Source organism: Acomys minous (genome assembly GCF_964271855.1).
Source record: "Acomys minous genome assembly, chromosome: 14".
Classification (NCBI taxonomy): Eukaryota; Metazoa; Chordata; class Mammalia; order Rodentia; family Muridae; genus Acomys; species Acomys minous.
In genome coordinates this window covers 8832024-8848762 of record NC_140496.1, presented here as the reverse complement: position 1 = coordinate 8848762, position 16739 = coordinate 8832024, and the positions used below count along the sequence as shown (strand labels likewise).

The 16739-nt window shown below is 49.7% G+C and overlaps 1 pseudogene across 1 annotated transcript; it reads left to right on the top strand.

Annotated features, from left to right (window-relative positions):
* Nucleotides 1–12048: 12048 nt before the first annotated feature.
* LOC311582815 (very long chain fatty acid elongase 6-like) lies at nt 12049–12905 on the top strand (annotated as a pseudogene). Its single transcript has one exon. The product of its transcript is annotated as a very long chain fatty acid elongase 6-like (transcript).
* Nucleotides 12906–16739: the final 3834 nt, after the last annotated feature.

Here is a 16739-nt window from a genome sequence, read left to right as displayed (position 1 = left end):
AACACTTGGACACAGGTGAACCTCATGCCTCCTATTAACTCCAGTTCCAGAGGATCCGACGCCCTCTACTGGCCTCCAGAGGCATCGCACGCACGTAATTTTGTTTTTAGTAACACCAGCCCCTCTGAGTGTGGTGGCACACCCCTGCAATCTCAACACTCCAAAGGGCCTAGACAGGGAGATTGTCGCAAGTCTGCGGCCATCAAGGTCTACACAGTTCAAGGCCAGCCCGGGATACAGAGACAAAAGTTTTGAAGTTTTGAAAGTTTTGAAAAGAAAGCAAAGAAAATGGGCAGCTAGCTCCCCCTAGTGGATTGAAGCCACCAGAAGCCAGCCCTCCTTTGGTTCCCAAGGACTGGAATTTAAGATGGCTGTGGAATGCTGAGACCAGAAACCGTTAGGTGAAACTTGACTGAGCAAAAGAGCCGAGTCGTGGCCTTCCTGGAGATGTCTTAAATTGACTTAAGCCCCACGCTCCTGCGAGCCCCTGTGAAAACTGCTGAGTCAGTGGGCAAAGGCTCAAGTTGATGTCAATGTCCCGCTTCGGGAGACAGCCAGGACAGCATGGGTCTCCAGTCTGACACACATGGCCGCATGTGTGTCAGTCCACAGTCCCTGCCCTCAGCACCCCCCTTCCTCATTCAGACACCCCCCCCCCACACACACACACAGGTATAAACTAAGGTGAGACAGAGGTGTGGCCGTGGATGAAAGCAGGGGAGAGGGGTGGAGTTAGAGATGGAGAGGCATTGGGGTTCAGCAGCTCAAGAAATGAGGTGGGGTTATAAGCATCCCAACTGGATGTTTAGGCTTGAGAGGTCATCCAAGCATGCTACTTTCTGTGTCATAGGTCAACCACCTTTCCAGGCCCTTCATATTCAGAAGCCAGGGTTCAGAAAGGGTAAGTGACTCTCCCAGGGACACTCAGCTGGGTCACAGGCACAAGCAATCCTGATTCCAGACTCAGGGCTCTTTTTTTTTCTTTTTTTTTTTTTTTTTTGGTTTTTCGAGACAGGGTCTCTCTGTGTAGCCTTGGCTGTCCTCCTGGACTCACTTTGTAGACCAGGCTGGCCTCGAACTCACAGTGATCCACCTGCCTCTGCCTCCCGAGTGCTGGGACTAAAGGCGTGCACCACCACGCCCGGCTTCAGGGCTCTTTCTATTGTAACCCGGCATGATGGCTTGTCTGTCATTTCAAGGGAAGAGAATGCCCTGTGGGCTTTTGTGTTTTGTTTGTTTGTTGTTGTTTTGGTTTTTCAAGACAGGGTTTCTCTGTGTAGCCTTGGCTGCCTTAGACTTGCTTTGTAGACCAAGCTGGCCTCAAACTCACAGCGATCCACCTGCCTTTGCCTCCCCGAGTGCTGGGATTACAGATCTTGTTGTATGACACAGCCTGCATGTCAGAGGACAACTTGTGGGAGTTGGGTCTCTCCTTCCACCATGTGGGTGGGGATTGGACTTACGTCATAAGATAGGGGTGGTGGCTACTTTACCCACTGGGCCATCTTGCTGGCTCTGTGGCTTTTAGTGTTTGGTGTTGTATTGAGATGCAGTTTCTCCAAATTTTCAACCCTGCTGCCAACTCCCAAGTGCTGGGATGACAGGCACATGTCCAGCCTGGGAACCTCAGCAGGTAGCCTTGTTTCTAGAGGTCCTGTGAGATCTGCCCATGGTGGGTGGGGGACTCACGTGAAGTAGCAGGAGCCTCTGAAAAAGGCATCTAAGGTTGGCTTGGTCCAGAGATTCTACTCAACTCTGAAGCAGGTGGCCCAACACATACATCCTTTGATTAGGCAGAGTCCCAGGAGAATTCTATACAGATGATCCCATACGTAGGACAAGGACCACAGCTGAAGTTATCAGAGCCAGATATGAAAACAGTGGGAAGGGGTCTTGTAGGCTCAATTCTCTTAACCAATATTTTTTATTATGAACTTATTAACCGAGCTTACCTCACTTATAACCTGACTAAGCTAAACAATAGGAAAAGAAGATTAAAGAATACAATAACAAAACCGTAGGATATCAGTTCCAAGGAACAATTCTCCTGGCATTGCCAGCAGGATTTCTTCTGCTGGAACCTGTAGTAGCCAGAACCCAGAACCTCAGCAGGAGCCAGAGCCCCAAAGCCTTCCCTCGAGCATCTCTAGGAGCATCTCAAAGTGCAGCGATGAACAGCCAAAACTATCCCAAGTCTCCAGAGGCCCCGCCTCTTGTTTCTGACTCACTTATATATCTCCTCCCAGAGTCTGTTCACAGATCTTTTCAGCTGACAACAATCAAGCTCCCGCACAAGGTGGTTTGTCTTCTAGTGGATTAACCTCATCTGTTCTCACATGACTGTTCCTCATCCCACACTTGGGATCATAACCAAAACAGATTTTTAAAAAAGATGTATTTATTTATTATGTATACAGTGCTCTGCCTGCACATACACCTGCAGGCCAGAAGAGGGCATCAGATCACGTTATAGATGGTTGTGAGCCATCATGTGGTTGCTGGGAATTGAACTCAGGACCTCTGGAAGAACAGTCAGTGCTCTTAACCTCTGAGCCATCTCTCCAGCCCACAAAAACAGGTTTATCTCTCCTTCAGGGTCTCTCTCTGCACTCTCACTCCTAGCTGCTGCCACGTCTCACTGCTCTGCCCACCTGCACCACACTGCAGCCTCCTGTCTGGTCTGGTCCCATCCTCACACTGGGTCTTCTCAGTGGTCAGAGCCACCCTAAAGGAAGATGTAATCGCAGATACCTGTCCCTGAAAGATTCTCTAGGCTTCCTGCTCTGGTTCACAAGACCCTTTCTTCAAAGTCACCTGTCACCAAAAAATATTTTCCTCTTTGGTTTTTTTGAGACAGGGTTTCTCTGTATAGCCCTGGCTGTCCTGGATTTGCTTTGTAGACCAGGCTGCCCTCTTCCTCCCTTCATGACAAGTGGCCTCAGCTACTTCCAGTGCCTGGAACTCCTCAGCCTTTCCTTGCCCAGTGTCTCCCTGAGTGGAGCCATCCCACTGCCACACTCAGACCTCCTCATCCTCTGTCCCCTGAGCCGTCTTCGGGAACCCCACTGCCTCTGCCACTGTTTGACCTGACTGTGCTTTTTCTCTGCTCCCCACCTCCCATAAAGACACCTGTCAGCCCTACCACTGTCCCCTTAGCAGGTGCCAGCCACCTAGCCACTGGGACATGACCAATTCATTGTTCACAGCAGCAGACCCAGATGGGGATGTCCGGCAGGTGAGCCTGCTGCCTGGAGTCAGGACAGAAGGTGCCTTTGCAAGGCAGCAGGAGCCAAGCAGTGAGAGCCCACAGCGCTTCAGCAGGTGACTGGGAGACCACCAGCCATGTGGACTCTGGGAGCATAAGGCCATCAGGAAGGTATCAAAGGGGACCATGAGGTCAGAGGCAGAGGGAGACATGGGCCAGGCTCAGACTGAGCGAAGCTGGAAGCTGCATGCTCCCAAAGATGGTGATGTCCTAATCTGTAGCCCCTGTGCCCATGCCACCGCCCACAGCCAAAGGGACTCTGGGTGGGACTGAGTTCAGGACCTTGAGATGAAGAGGGCATCTTGGATGGCTCAGCTGGACCCAGCTCATAAGAATGTGAGTGTAGTGTTTATACCAGCAATCCAGGCTCTCAGAAGCTTCAAGGTCATCCTTATCTGTGTCAAAAGTTCAAGGCCACTGTGGAATGTCTTAAAAACAAACAAATGTCCTGGTCCCAGGCGCTGCGGGAGCCGAGGGTTACCCTGCAGACATGGCCAAATCCAAGAACCACACCACACACAACCAGTCCTGCAAATGGCACAGAAATGGCATCAAGAAATCCCCTGTCAGAGCCGGGTGTGGTGGCACACGCCTTTAATCCTAGCACTCTGGAGGCAGAGGCAGGCAGATCATTGTGAGTTCGAGACCAACCTGGTCTACAAAGCAAGTCCAGGACAGCCAAGCATACACAAAGAAGACCCTGTCTCAGGAAAAAAAAAAAAGTTATGACTCTCTTAAGGGAATTGACCCCAAGCTTCTGAGGAACATATACTTTGCCAAGATGTACGACAAAAAAGGCCTGAAGAAAGTGCAGGCAAACAAACAAAGGCAATGAGTGCCCGTGCAGAGGCCAAGAAGGCCCTTACGTAGCCTAAGGCTGTTAAGCCCCAAGATGCCAAAGGGCCCCAGTTGCAAACTCAGCCGGCTCGCTTTCATCGCTCATCCCAAGCTTGGCTACATGGCTAAGGGTTGTAGGCTCTGCCAACCAAAGCCCAAGGTGCAAACCAAGACAGAGGCTACAGCTCCAGTTAAGGCCCAGGCTGCAGCCCCAGATCAGGCTCCCAAAGGTGCCCAGACCCCTGTGAAGGCCCCATAGAAAAAGCTTCTGCCAATGTGAAGATGGACTGGTGTGACACACCTACCTACACACTTATTTACAGGTGACCAATGTCCTATGCTGATTTTACAAATAAACCCAAGGCAAGATCTGTAAAACAAAACCAAAACCAAAAGAGATCTGGGTGGTGGTGACAACAGTAGTACACAACTTTAATCCCAGCACTTGGGAGGCAAAGGTAGGTGGATCTCTGAGTTTGAGGCCAGCCTGGTCTACAGAATAAGTCTGGGACAGTCAGGGCTACACAGTGAAACCCTGTCCCCTTCCCCAAAAAAAAAAAAAAAAAAAAAAAAAAAAGCAAAAAACAATGCTGTGAAAACAACAGCAAGAGCAAAAACACACACTGAGGGTTCTGCAGAAGAAGGGGGAGACCCTGCACCTGTCCGGATGTAGACTTAGTGAATTGAATGCTTAGTGCTCTCAATGTAGTGACTCTGGGACCTGGATGCTTATGAGTTGACAGAAGAAAAAATATAAGAAAAGCCTTGGAGTGGGGATGGAGTGTTCTTTGAGGGGAAGGTAATTGATCTCCTGTCATCCCCAAGCAGGACCTGGGGCGGAGGGGAGGATGACAGGAAATGAAGCCTCAAAGGCTGTCTAGGATTAGTTACAATGGGGTACACTAACCCCATGTCTAAGTCAAAATCGGCATGCAGACAGAGGCTGCTGTGCTTGGGAGTCCTAGCCTTATTCTGCAGGGTTTTCCTCCCTGGATATGGAGCTACCAGAGGGCAGAAGACAGGACCCTCCACTCTCTGCATCTCCTTGGGGAGAGTTCTTCCTGGGTACAGGAAGGCCGTATAGCCTTGTGTCCACAAGGTGGCACTCTGTGACTGCTGTAAAATAAGTTGCAACAGCAATGTCTAAAAAACAAAAAACAAAAACAAAACAAAACAAACAAAAACCACACACACACACACACACACCCCAAAACTTTGGCTTTGCAATCCGAGCACTCAGAAGTTGACACAAGCAGATCCGGGTTCAGTGCCACCTCATTTACAAGAACCCTGCCTCAAACCATCAAAATAATAGGGTTTTGTTTGTTTTGTTTTGTTTAGATTGCAGAAGGTGTGGCTGGAGCAATGGTTCAGTGGTTAAGAGCACTAACTGTTCTTCCTGGGACCCGGGTTTGGTTCCCAGTATCCATATGGCAATGTAGTGACAATTTTGGAGTTTTGGTTTATTTGAAAAATCCAGAAATATGGGAATGTTTTCATTTTAATCCAGGTGTGGGATATAGAGCTGTTTCAGATTTGCCTCATGCTCTGGTGGGGGCACGGTTTTTGCCAGCTACAGATAGTTTTTGAGTTAGTGTGACAATTGGAATTCTTGGGACTTTTTAGAGGATAGACTTTGAGGTATAAAAGACCCTTCCAAGCTGGGCGTGGTGGCGCACGCCTTTAATCCCAGCACTCGGGAGGCAGAGGCAGGCGGATCGCTGTGAGTTTGAGGCCAGCCTGGTCTACAAAGCGAGTCCAGGACAGACAAGGCTACACAGAGAAACCCTGTCTCAACAAAACAAAACAACAATAATAATAATAATAATAATAATAATAATAATAATAAAAGACCCTTCCAGCCCCAGTCTCTCCCTGTCTCTGCTGCAGATGAGGATGCAGTTCTCAGCTACTTCTCCATCACCATGCCTGCTGCCGTTCTTTGACATGATGATAATGGACTAAGTATCAAACTGTAAGCAAGACTTCAAATAAATGATTTCTCTTGTAAGAGTTGCCTTGGCCGTGATTTCATTCCTAGTTAGGCTAACACCGTGACCAAAAGCAAGTTGGGGAGGAAAGGGTTTATTTGGCTTATCCTTCCACATTGTACTCATCACTGAAGCAAGTCAAGACAGGAATTCAAACTGGGCAGGAACCAGAAGGCAGGAACTGATGCAGAGGCCATGGAGAAGGGCTTCTTCCTGGCTTGCTCATGGCTTGCTCAGCCTGCTTTCTTCTAGAACCCAGGGTGTACAGGGGTGGTCCCACTAACAATGAGTTGGGCTTTCTGTCATCAATCACTAATTAAGAAAATGCCCTACAGGCTTTTGTGCAGCCAGAACTTGTAGAGGCGGATTCTCCATTGAGGCTTCTTCCTCTCTGATGACTCTATCCTGTGTCAAGTTGACCTGAAACTAGCCAGCACAATGTTCCTTCACAACAACAAAACAGTAACTTAACATGGTTTCTCTGTTATGTACCTCTGACTGTCCTGAAATTCACTATATAGACCAGGCTGGCCTCGAACTCATGGAGATCCATCTGCCTCTGCTTCCTGAGTGCTGGGATTAAAGGCATTCGACACCAACTTGCAAGGAGGTTTTGGATGCATCAGAGGGCTGCTGCAGGGCCGTCCTCTTATCTGCCATCACCACTGGATGTTCCTCTAGTACACTTGTCACCATTCAAGAGCTGGCACTGAGACACTGATACTAACTAAAAAGTGCATTCTAGGCCGGGCAGGCAGTGGTGCAGGGTTTTAATCCTAGCACCCAGGAGGCACAGGCCGTTGATCTCTGAGTTGGAGGCAAACCTGGTCTACAGAGCAAGTTCCAGTACAGCCAGGGCAACACAGAGAAACCTTGCTTTGAAAAACAAAAACAAACACTGCATTCCAGCCAGACTGGGTGACTCAGGTTCACCATTTCAGTTAGTCCAAGGCTGAGGCAGGAGGATTCCAAAATGGAGCTCTGCCTGGGCTACAGAATGAGACCTATTACCAAGAGGCTGGGGGAGAGGGAGGGCGGGAGGGAGAGGCAAGGGGGGAGGGAGGGAAAAGGCATGAAGCCCTGGTTCTATCTCCAGCACACATAAACTGACAGAACATGGTGGTTCCCGCCTGTAATCCCAGCACTTGGAGGCAGAGACGGGGGTAAGGAGTTCAAGCTTATCCTCAGCTATAGGGTCAATCTGTAGCCAGCTTGGGCTACAGGAGACCCTGATTCAAAGTGGCCATTGAGTGACACTTGGCTGGTGACTCCCCAATCCACAGCAGCTCAGCTCTACCACCCCAACAGGAGCATGCCTGACTGCCACCCTATCAGAGCCCCACCGCCATCTGTTCCTCCACATCTGTCCACACCCACTCCCCCTAGCATCTTCCTTTCCGCCAACAACAAACTCCCAGCCTCTGCTCAGGCGATGCCCTCCTCAGAACGTTCACATCCCCTGGAAACCTCACAGTCACAGCCCTCACCCCAGCCCTGAGATGAAGAAACGAGAGCAGACATCTGCGCTGACAACCTAGGGCATGGCCAGACCCCACAGGAAGTGGGGGAGGGGAGGGTGAACCACAGAGGACGCTCTGCTCTCCATCCCATTGCTGTCCCGTCCGCACCCCCCAGGGTCTCCAGCCCTCCTGCTGTGCCTCTGTGCAGTCACCCCGTGACACAGCAAAGGCTGGCTCTGTGGTGAGTTCAGCCCACACATCTCAGAGGGTGAGACTCTGTGCTTCTGTTTTGTGAAGCCCAGGTCTCCCGGCTTCCTCCAAGGCCATAAAAGGCAACAAAGTCACCCTATGCTGAAGTCCCCCATGCACAGCTCAGCTGGGAGAGTCTGTGGCTTTGCTAAGAGAGAGGCCCCCGTGGCTGCCTGTTCACCTGTGTCACTGAAAAGAGAGATTGCCTTATACGGCGAAGAGCAGCCCGCCACCAGCCACCAAGCACAGACCTGGGAGGGTGGAGGAAGTGCTCAGTTTCACAAGAGTCTTGCAAGATCTCTCTCTCTCTCTCTCCTGGCTGCCATCTAACTCTCTACAGAAGGGCTGGGGTGCCTAGGACAACCAAGAGGCAGATGTTCAAGCTAAATGAGGCTATCCAACTTCCGGCACCGTGTGTGTGGTAAAAATGAACAATACCCAGGCTAGATCTGCGAAGGGAGCATTTCATTTACCCCTCAGACAACTCTGTAGCCTCCTCATGCCCAGCCAGGAGTGAAGGCGATGTCTGGGAGACCACTAGCTGGTCCACCAAGCAAGCAGCAAATGGAGGCGCCTCCATAGCAACTCTGCCTCCAGGGCAGCCATACTAGAGAGACCCTGAAGGTGGTGGAGGCTGCAGCTGTGCTGAGCACCACAGCGGCCACAGGCTGGACTTGGCTAAGGGAAACATGAAGAGCTGAGCTGTAAGCATGGAGGTGAAGCACGGGTAAAATATGGCATCAGTGAGAGGGCTCGGTGAGGAAAGGGGCTTGCTACCAAGCCTGAGGACCTCGGTTCTATCCCCTGAACCTGACTTACACACACACACACACACACACACACACACACACACACACACACAGAGAGAGAGAGAGAGAGAGAGACAGACAGACAGACAGACAGACAGAAGGAAATGTAATTTAAAATTTTTCAAAGAAGTTACAATGTTTTGGATTTTAAGGCCATGTTGAAATAAGTCCAACTTCCTGGCAAGTTTTGAAGATAATTTGCATGGCCTTGCACACCCTTCTTCCATTTCCTCCACGGGGATCTTTTTATCAGACACACAATCTCCAAACCGGAACAGACAACGGGCACGACACGTAGGTCCAGTGCAGTCATTGCACTGGGAGTGCAGATGGAGCAGGCTTGGCTGAAACACACACACACACACACACACAACCATGTTCTTGCCATAGAGACCTGCTTTCACCACTCCCCAACCCCTTTAGGCTGGGTGGAGTCCATGCCGGAACGGCACCCGCCTGCCTCGCCTTCTAGAAGATACACCATACAAATTAACTACACAAAACAAAAACAAAAACAAATTAACTACACAGCGTAGGAAACACTGGGGAGTACAGAACCCCACGTGAGATGTGCGTGCTGTTTCTCTTTAGAGTTCAGATGTTGGCAGGGCTCCTGAGTGGGCACTGGGGAGCCTGGGGTGAGCCCTTACCTATGGACCATAAAGACTGATTCTGATCTCCAGATCTATGTTTTAAAAAAAAAGAAAAGAAAAAGCCAGGCCTGGTAGTGTGTGCTTGGAATTCCAACACTAGAGGGTCGAGCAGCAACAAGCCAGCACACATTTCATCCAAACAAACTAGACAGTGCCTGAGGAATGGCACCTTGGATGTTCTCTGGCCTCCACACGCGTGTATACACATGTGCGCTCATACCGGCATACATACAGAAGCTCAGACCCCAGGTCCTACTCGCTCCCCTAGGGAAGTCCTGGGGGAAAACAGGCCTGAAAAGTCATCTCATGATTGGCCATGCGTCTGCACAGCTGTTGAGTACCCACTGTGCACCAGAAAGTATAAATCACGCCAGTGAGGAAGGAGGTCGGAGAGCAGACGCCTCGCAACAATTTGGTAAAAGTGAGCAGAGGGGTCAATTGCACACAAAGAGTTGAGGCAGGAGCGCTACTCAGCTAAATTGTCCCCACTGCCACCCCCCACCCCCCTCCAGACAGGGACTGGGGCAAGGACTGACAGGACAAATGAAGGAGGCGGCTGTGGTAGACACATAAAGACGCCATCTGTCAGCCCTGGAGAGAAGCGTAGGAGGGAACCAGCCCTGCCCACACATTGATCAGACTACAGAACAGGAGGGAGCGGGGAATGTACTGTGGTGTTTGAGCCCCACCCCCCACACACACACCCCAACCCCCCACCCCCATCTGTGGTTCTTCCCTACAAGAGCCTATGACATGCACACCCAGATTCATCCTCAAAGCTCAGTTATGCGATTCTGGCAAATTCCCCCAGCTTAGCCCACTATGAGAGGCCGGTGTGATGGGACATGGATGCGCTCAGGCAGCCTGGGTACTTCCGACAATTGAGATATTCCAGGCTGCAACCAGGAAGCCTCCTGGGGGTGGGGGTGGGGGGCACTTTCTCTGCTAATGGAGAATGTTGAGGGAATTGGTAGGTGAGTCCCCCAGCTGGGCCTCTTGTCAGATGCAAAGGGCAGAGAGTTAGGGGAGGGGTGCCCACTGGCAGAAGAGCAAAGCCTTTCAGTACAGACCTCAGCACAGCTTCCTGATGCTTAAGAGAGAGGCACCTCCACATCTCACCTCATCTCTGAGAAAGACTCCACGCAGCACCAGACCATCCTCACAGCAGCCCCTCCAGATTGTAAAAGTGATGGGCTGTCCTCATGCTGAGGTGTGAAGAAAAGCACACACACACACACACACACACACACACACACGTACACACACAACCAGGAATTTTTTTCTTCCTAACATACAAGCACAGCAAACTCTCAAAAAGTCTGAGAGAAGATTAGAAAAAGAAAATCTCAACCAGGCCTCAGAGCTATTATCCTAGCTGCTTGGGAGTCTGAGGCAGGAAGGTTGAAAATTCAAGGCCAACTTGGGCAACTCAATTCAGTGAGTCTGTTCTCCAACTAAAGGGAGAAGGAGGTGGGAAGGATAGAGAAAGGGAGAGAGGGAAAGGGGGAGGGGAAAAGGGAGGAAGGGAGAAAGAGAGAAGAAGGGAGGGAGGAAGAGAAAAAAGGAGAGAGGAAGGGAGGGAGAGAGAGAGAGGAGGAGGGAGAGAGGGAGGGGGAGGGCTCACCCTGTGGATATAGCTCAGTGGAAGAAGGCTTGCTGGTTAGGTAGGCAGAAGACACAGTGCATGAAAGAAAGAGAAAAAAAGTGGTGGGGGAGGGAAAGGAAAAAGGAAGAAAAATAAAGGTAATCTCATCTCTGCCCAGGGCTCCCACAGCAGCTGCCACTAGGGGCCTCGTGGGGGTTTCCCACACTGCTGTGAACACACATTTATATCCTTCTGCTCCTCCTACACCCTGGACACCACCCACAGTGTCACACCTGCTCTTTCCCTCCATGTAAGCCCGCACTGTGGGGCTCACACAAATCTACACTTTCCAGGCATGTGAAAAGAGCCAAGGGAATGGTCATGGTGGGCCAGTGAGTCCCCCCTGCTGGGCACAGCGGTTAGTTCTGCCCATGCTTTACAGACAGACTTGTACCTAACATCCTTGCACAGGCATCTTTATACAGTCTAATATTTATCCAGAGGGTCTAGACCTGCAGGCTTTGTGGGCCAATGCAGCAAGCACAGGGCTAGTAGTATACAGCTGCTTTCCTGTTTTTGTTTGTTTGCTTGTTTGTTTTTTGGTATTTCGATACAGGGTTTCTCTGTGTAGCCTTGTAGTCCTAGACTCACTTTGTAGACAAGGCTGGCCTTGAACTCACAGAGATCCACCTGCCTCTGCCTCCCGAGTACTGGGATTAAAGGTGTGCACCACTATGCCTGGCTTGCTTTCCTGTTTTTGCAACTAAGGACATTCAACAAAAATAAAAGTTAAAACCATTGGTCATTGCCGAAGCCATAAAAAATAAAACAAAAACATCTTCGATTGGCTATGGTGTGGCACATCTTTGATCAAACATGCAGAAGCAGGCCGATTTTTGGGAGTCTGACCCCAACCTGGTCTACATATCAAGTGTCAGGCCAACCAGGCCTACATAGTAAGATCCTGTCTCAGAACAATTTTTAAAAATCACCTTAAAACTTCAATCTTTTGGAGGGTTTTTTTTTTGGGGGGGGGGGGTTGGTTTTTTTTCGAGGCAGGGTTTTTCTATGTTATCTTGGTTGTCCTGGACTCACTTTGTAGACCAGGCTGGCCTCGAACTCACAGCAATCCGCCTGCCTCTGCCTCTCCAGTGCTGGGAAAACCTCAGTCTTAAAAAGAACTAGAATTTTAGATTCATTTCCTCCTACCGTGGATGCGGACACCGGGAAGAGAGCCCCTGAGCCAGAAGCCGGGAGCAGAGGCGCAGAGAACACGTAGCGACTCCAAAGATCAGCCCCAGTGAACATGTCAATGTTGGCTTTACAAGAATGTGAATTCGAAAAGCAGTTCAACGAGAACGAAGCCTTCATATTTGGTGGCCGGCATCTGATAAACAAGCGAGCAAAGTTTGAGCTACAGAAGCCGCTAGTGCTCTGGTCACTGACCCTTGCAGTCTTCAGTATATTCGGTGCTCTTCGAACTGGTGCTTACATGGTGTACATTTTGATGACCAAAGGCCTGAAGCAGTCAGTATGTGACCAGAGTTTTTACAATGGACCTGTCAGCAAATTCTGGGCCTATGTATTTGTGCTCAGCAAAGTACCCGAACTAGGTAGGAGATACAATATTCGTCATTCTGAGGAAGCAGAAGCTGATCTTCCTGCATTGGTACCACCACATCACTGTGCTCCTGTACTCTTGGCACTCCTACAAAGACATGGTGGCCGGAGGTAGTTGGTTCATGACTATGAACTATGGCGTGCATGCCGTCATGTACTCTTACTACGCCTTGCCAGCTGCAGGTTTCCGAGTCTCCCGGAAGTTTGCTATGTTCATCACCTTGTCCCAGATCACTCAGATGCTGATGGGCTGTGTCATTAACTACCTGGTCTTCAAGTGGATGCAGCATGACCATGGCCGGTGTCACACCCACTTTCAGAACATCTTCTGGTCCTCGCTCATGTACCTCAGCTACCTTGTGCTCTTCTGCCATTTCTTCTTTGAGGCCTATATCGGCAAAGTGAAGAAGACGATGGAGGCTGAATAGTCTCACGTGCTGAGAAAGAGGAAGACATAGCCTCAGGGGCATCACGAAAAATAACAGACAAGCCGGGCGTGGTGGCGCAGGCCTTTAATCCCAGCACTCGGGAGGCAGAGGCAGGCGGATCGCTGTGAGTTCGAGGCCAGCCTGGTCTACAAAGTGAGTCCAGGACCGCCAAGGCTACACAGAGAGACCCTGTCTCGAAAAAACCAAAAAGAGGGGCTGGAGTGATGGCTCAGTGGTTAAGAGCGCTGACTGCTCTTCTAGGGGTCCTGAGTTCAATTCCCAGCAACCACATGGTGGCTCGCAACCATCTATAATGTGATATAATGTGCACTGTATACATAATAAAGAAATAAAATTAAAAAATTTAAAAAAAAAGAAAAAACCAAAAAGAAAAAAGAAAAAAAATAACAGACAAAAGAAATGGCACAAGAAATCACAAATGGTGCAACTAAAACAAAACAAAACATACGTTATGAGCAGACCCACAACCCAAGGCAGCTTGGGAGTGATGATTAGGTTGACTTAACCCAGTAAGTTTATGATCCTTTCCGGGTGAGGACTCACTGAGCGCATCTCCATCTCGCAGCAGCGTTGCTGGGGGACCCTTCCCTCTTACCCGTCAACTCTAGAACACGCGCCACCCAAAGGGAGCAACAAGTAGAGAGATTAGTGGAAAGCAAGCAAAACACTACAGGACGAGAGGGGGAAATCTATTCAGAGCTCTTTTTCTCAAGGATAAAGGAGTTTCCCCTTTACAAACACACACACATACACACACACACAGACACACACACAGACAGTCCTTTTTCTATCTTTTCAACATGAAACCAGAGCTGGTAGAAAAGATAAACGTGGAAGAGACACAGGGTTTATATCTAGAACAGCAATGCTTTTTGCAAAAAACTCAAGGCCTTTCAAAGAAAGGTTAGCTTGTAACTCCTTGACAAAAGATGTCTTAACTATTGTTACTGCAACTGAAATGAAAAGAATGGGTATTTTCCCCCTTCACGACACAGCCTCAGGCTAGTACATTTGCTACAACCAAAATGGACAACACTTCCCTGTGACACTTTCTGGGAGGATGGAAACCATGCAGCCCACATCCCCCCAAAAAAGTGGCCCCACCATGGTAGACCCTGTAGTTGAAGCCTCACGTTGATTGACAGCTCTTAACTTCTGCGCTTCCCTGAGATGTAAAGCATCCTTTGTTCAGTTGCCCCGGATTGTAGGACAGAAGAGTAAATGCAGAATTGAAGTGACAGAAGCTCAACCGGGTGACTTAAAAATGGCATCTTGTACTGTCTGTGGCAAAACTCAGCCCATCACCGCCGGAGCTGGAAAAGGAGGAAGGACCGTGACAAGAAACCAGAGTTGGACAGTGTGTTCGTGTCTCCTTCCTGTTTGACTTCACACATACTCCTGGATCTCTAAATAAGGCCTTGTGACACAGTCAAAAAAAAAAAAAAGAACTAGAATTTTAAAAAGCAACCAAGTTGGGCTGGCAGGATGGCTCAGTGGGTAAAGGCATTTGCCATGCAAGCCTGGTGACCTGGGGGTAATCTCTGGGACCCATGTAAGGGTGGAAGGAGGAAACCCCCTCCGCAGAGTCTTCCTCTATCCTCCAAGTGCACATAATAATAAACTTACAAAACAATTACTGGGACACCTTAAGTGTGGACTTCTAGCTTCCTGGATTGAGGAACAAAGTTATTGTTATATCAAGGTACCCGGTCTCTGTGCTGGAGCGTCCAGTCACGGCAGGTTCAATACATCCCTTTGAAGATGAATCGTAGACACTGATGGTTTCTCTGATGACAGGTTTCCAGCAATCACTTCTCAGAGGGAAGGAGGGAGACAGAGCGCACACTCACCTTGTGGCTCTGGCTCAGGTGTCTTTGGGCATCTTGCTAAGAGGCACCCCCAGGGTCCCTCCTGCAATTTCCAATTACCATGCCCTGATCTTCAGGGGCTCCTAATTGAGCATGGGAGCTTCCCCATCATCAAGTGGGTCCGCAGAAGAGGTGATGCCAACCTGTTGGCCTAATGAGGCCAGCAGGGTGGCCAGGCAGCTGCTTGGTTTTTACAGAAACCCAATGGCAGGTGCTCATAGCACCAAGGCTGGACCAGCCCTCGCGCGCCCCCCCCCCCCAGGTCTAGCAAAAGCCCATCTCTCTGCAGCTGCCCGGCAACATTCCCTGCTGCCCAGGCTAAAATGGCTGAAAGAGGGACAAGGCTGTCTGTGCTGCGGACTCCTCCCTGAACCCCTGAAAGGTGCCTGGTGCGCCATCTCTCACAAAAATCCACAGGTGCATTCTTGTCCTCAAACCTCCGGCCAAAGGCAGTAGCCACAGAGGCTGGAGAAACACAGGCAGAGCCAGGGCCACTTTGACTCAGTGAGTCCACGCTCTCTCCCTCTCAGCAGGCCCATGGGTACCAGGAGTCCCATTCCCCCCCCACCACCACTCACCCCATCTGCCTGCCTCTTCTCTGAAGGTCTGTGTTGTCCTCTGTTATTGGACACTGATTTCTCTGAAACTGATTTTTCAGAGACTGGGTAACATAATCTTCATCCCCCAGTACAGGAAACTACAACACTCAAGGTGTCCAGGGTGAGAGGCCTAGGGGTAAAAACTTCGTCCTCTCTGACCACAGAGAGGTCACGCCAGCCTCCTCCACTCTATCTTCAGTGTTTTCTAAACTCCCAGGAGACTGCAGGTGAAGCTGGGCTGGGTCAGATGTGGGGGCAGTGGCCTGTTGGATCCTTTCTTTCAGCTGTTTTTGGATCCAGGACACAGCTGCATGCACCAGATCACATTACAGATGGTTGTGAGCCACCATGTGGTTGCTGGGAATTGAACTCAGGACCTCCAGGAGAGTAGTAGTCAGTGTGCTTAACCTCTCTGAGCCATGTCTCCAGCCCAAGTCTCACTCTTACATGCGGAGACACAGCACATAATGAGTCCAGAGCTGGAGGCCACAGTGCCTTCTGTGCCGTTCCTCATCTTTGAGATGTGGATTTTAATTCCTAGTGACGTTAAAATGTACCAGATACACTGGATGTAATGCCCAGGGTGGATAGAGGGAAGGGAGGCAGGAAAAAGTGTTGAAGACATTAGCAGCTCACAGGGCAGGTATGTCACCTATGAAATCAGAATGGGGCCTGTAGTGAGAGTTTTTGGTTTCTTTAAAAACAGACATGTTATGGCAATATATATATATATATATATATATATATATATATATATATATATATATATATATATATTATTTTATTTTTTTTAATCATAGGTGTGGGGTGGGGGGCTGCTTCAGATTGTCTGCAGCAGCTGACTGTGATTTGTCTCGTGTTCTGGAAGGGGAGTGGTTTTGCCAGCTGAGGATAGTTTACATTTGGAATTCTGGGGACTCTGCAGAGGGTATATGAGTGCCAGAGCCCCAAGAGAGTGCCAGAGCCCACATGCTGCTTGCTGGATTGCTGTTTGCTGGTTGGAGCTATCCTGACTACGAAGATCAAACTCACCCCAAGGAAGTCAATGCCCCTAATCAACAGGAAGTAGTCTAACAATATCAATATTTCCATCTCCTCTCTAACCTTCTTTCTCTCCTACCTAGTCTTGGGAGGTTGGAAGACATCAGGTGGTATAGGGGGTCAGGAAAAAGAACCCAACAAAGCAACCAAAAGCCAAAGTCGGGTTACAGGGGCTGATCAATGGTGGCACAGGCCCTTAATCCCAGCACTTGGGAGGCAGAGGCAGGCAGATCTCTGAGTTCGAGGCCAGCCTGGTCTACAGATGGAGTGCCAGGACAGCCAAGGCTAAACACAGAAGAAGCCCTGTCTTGGA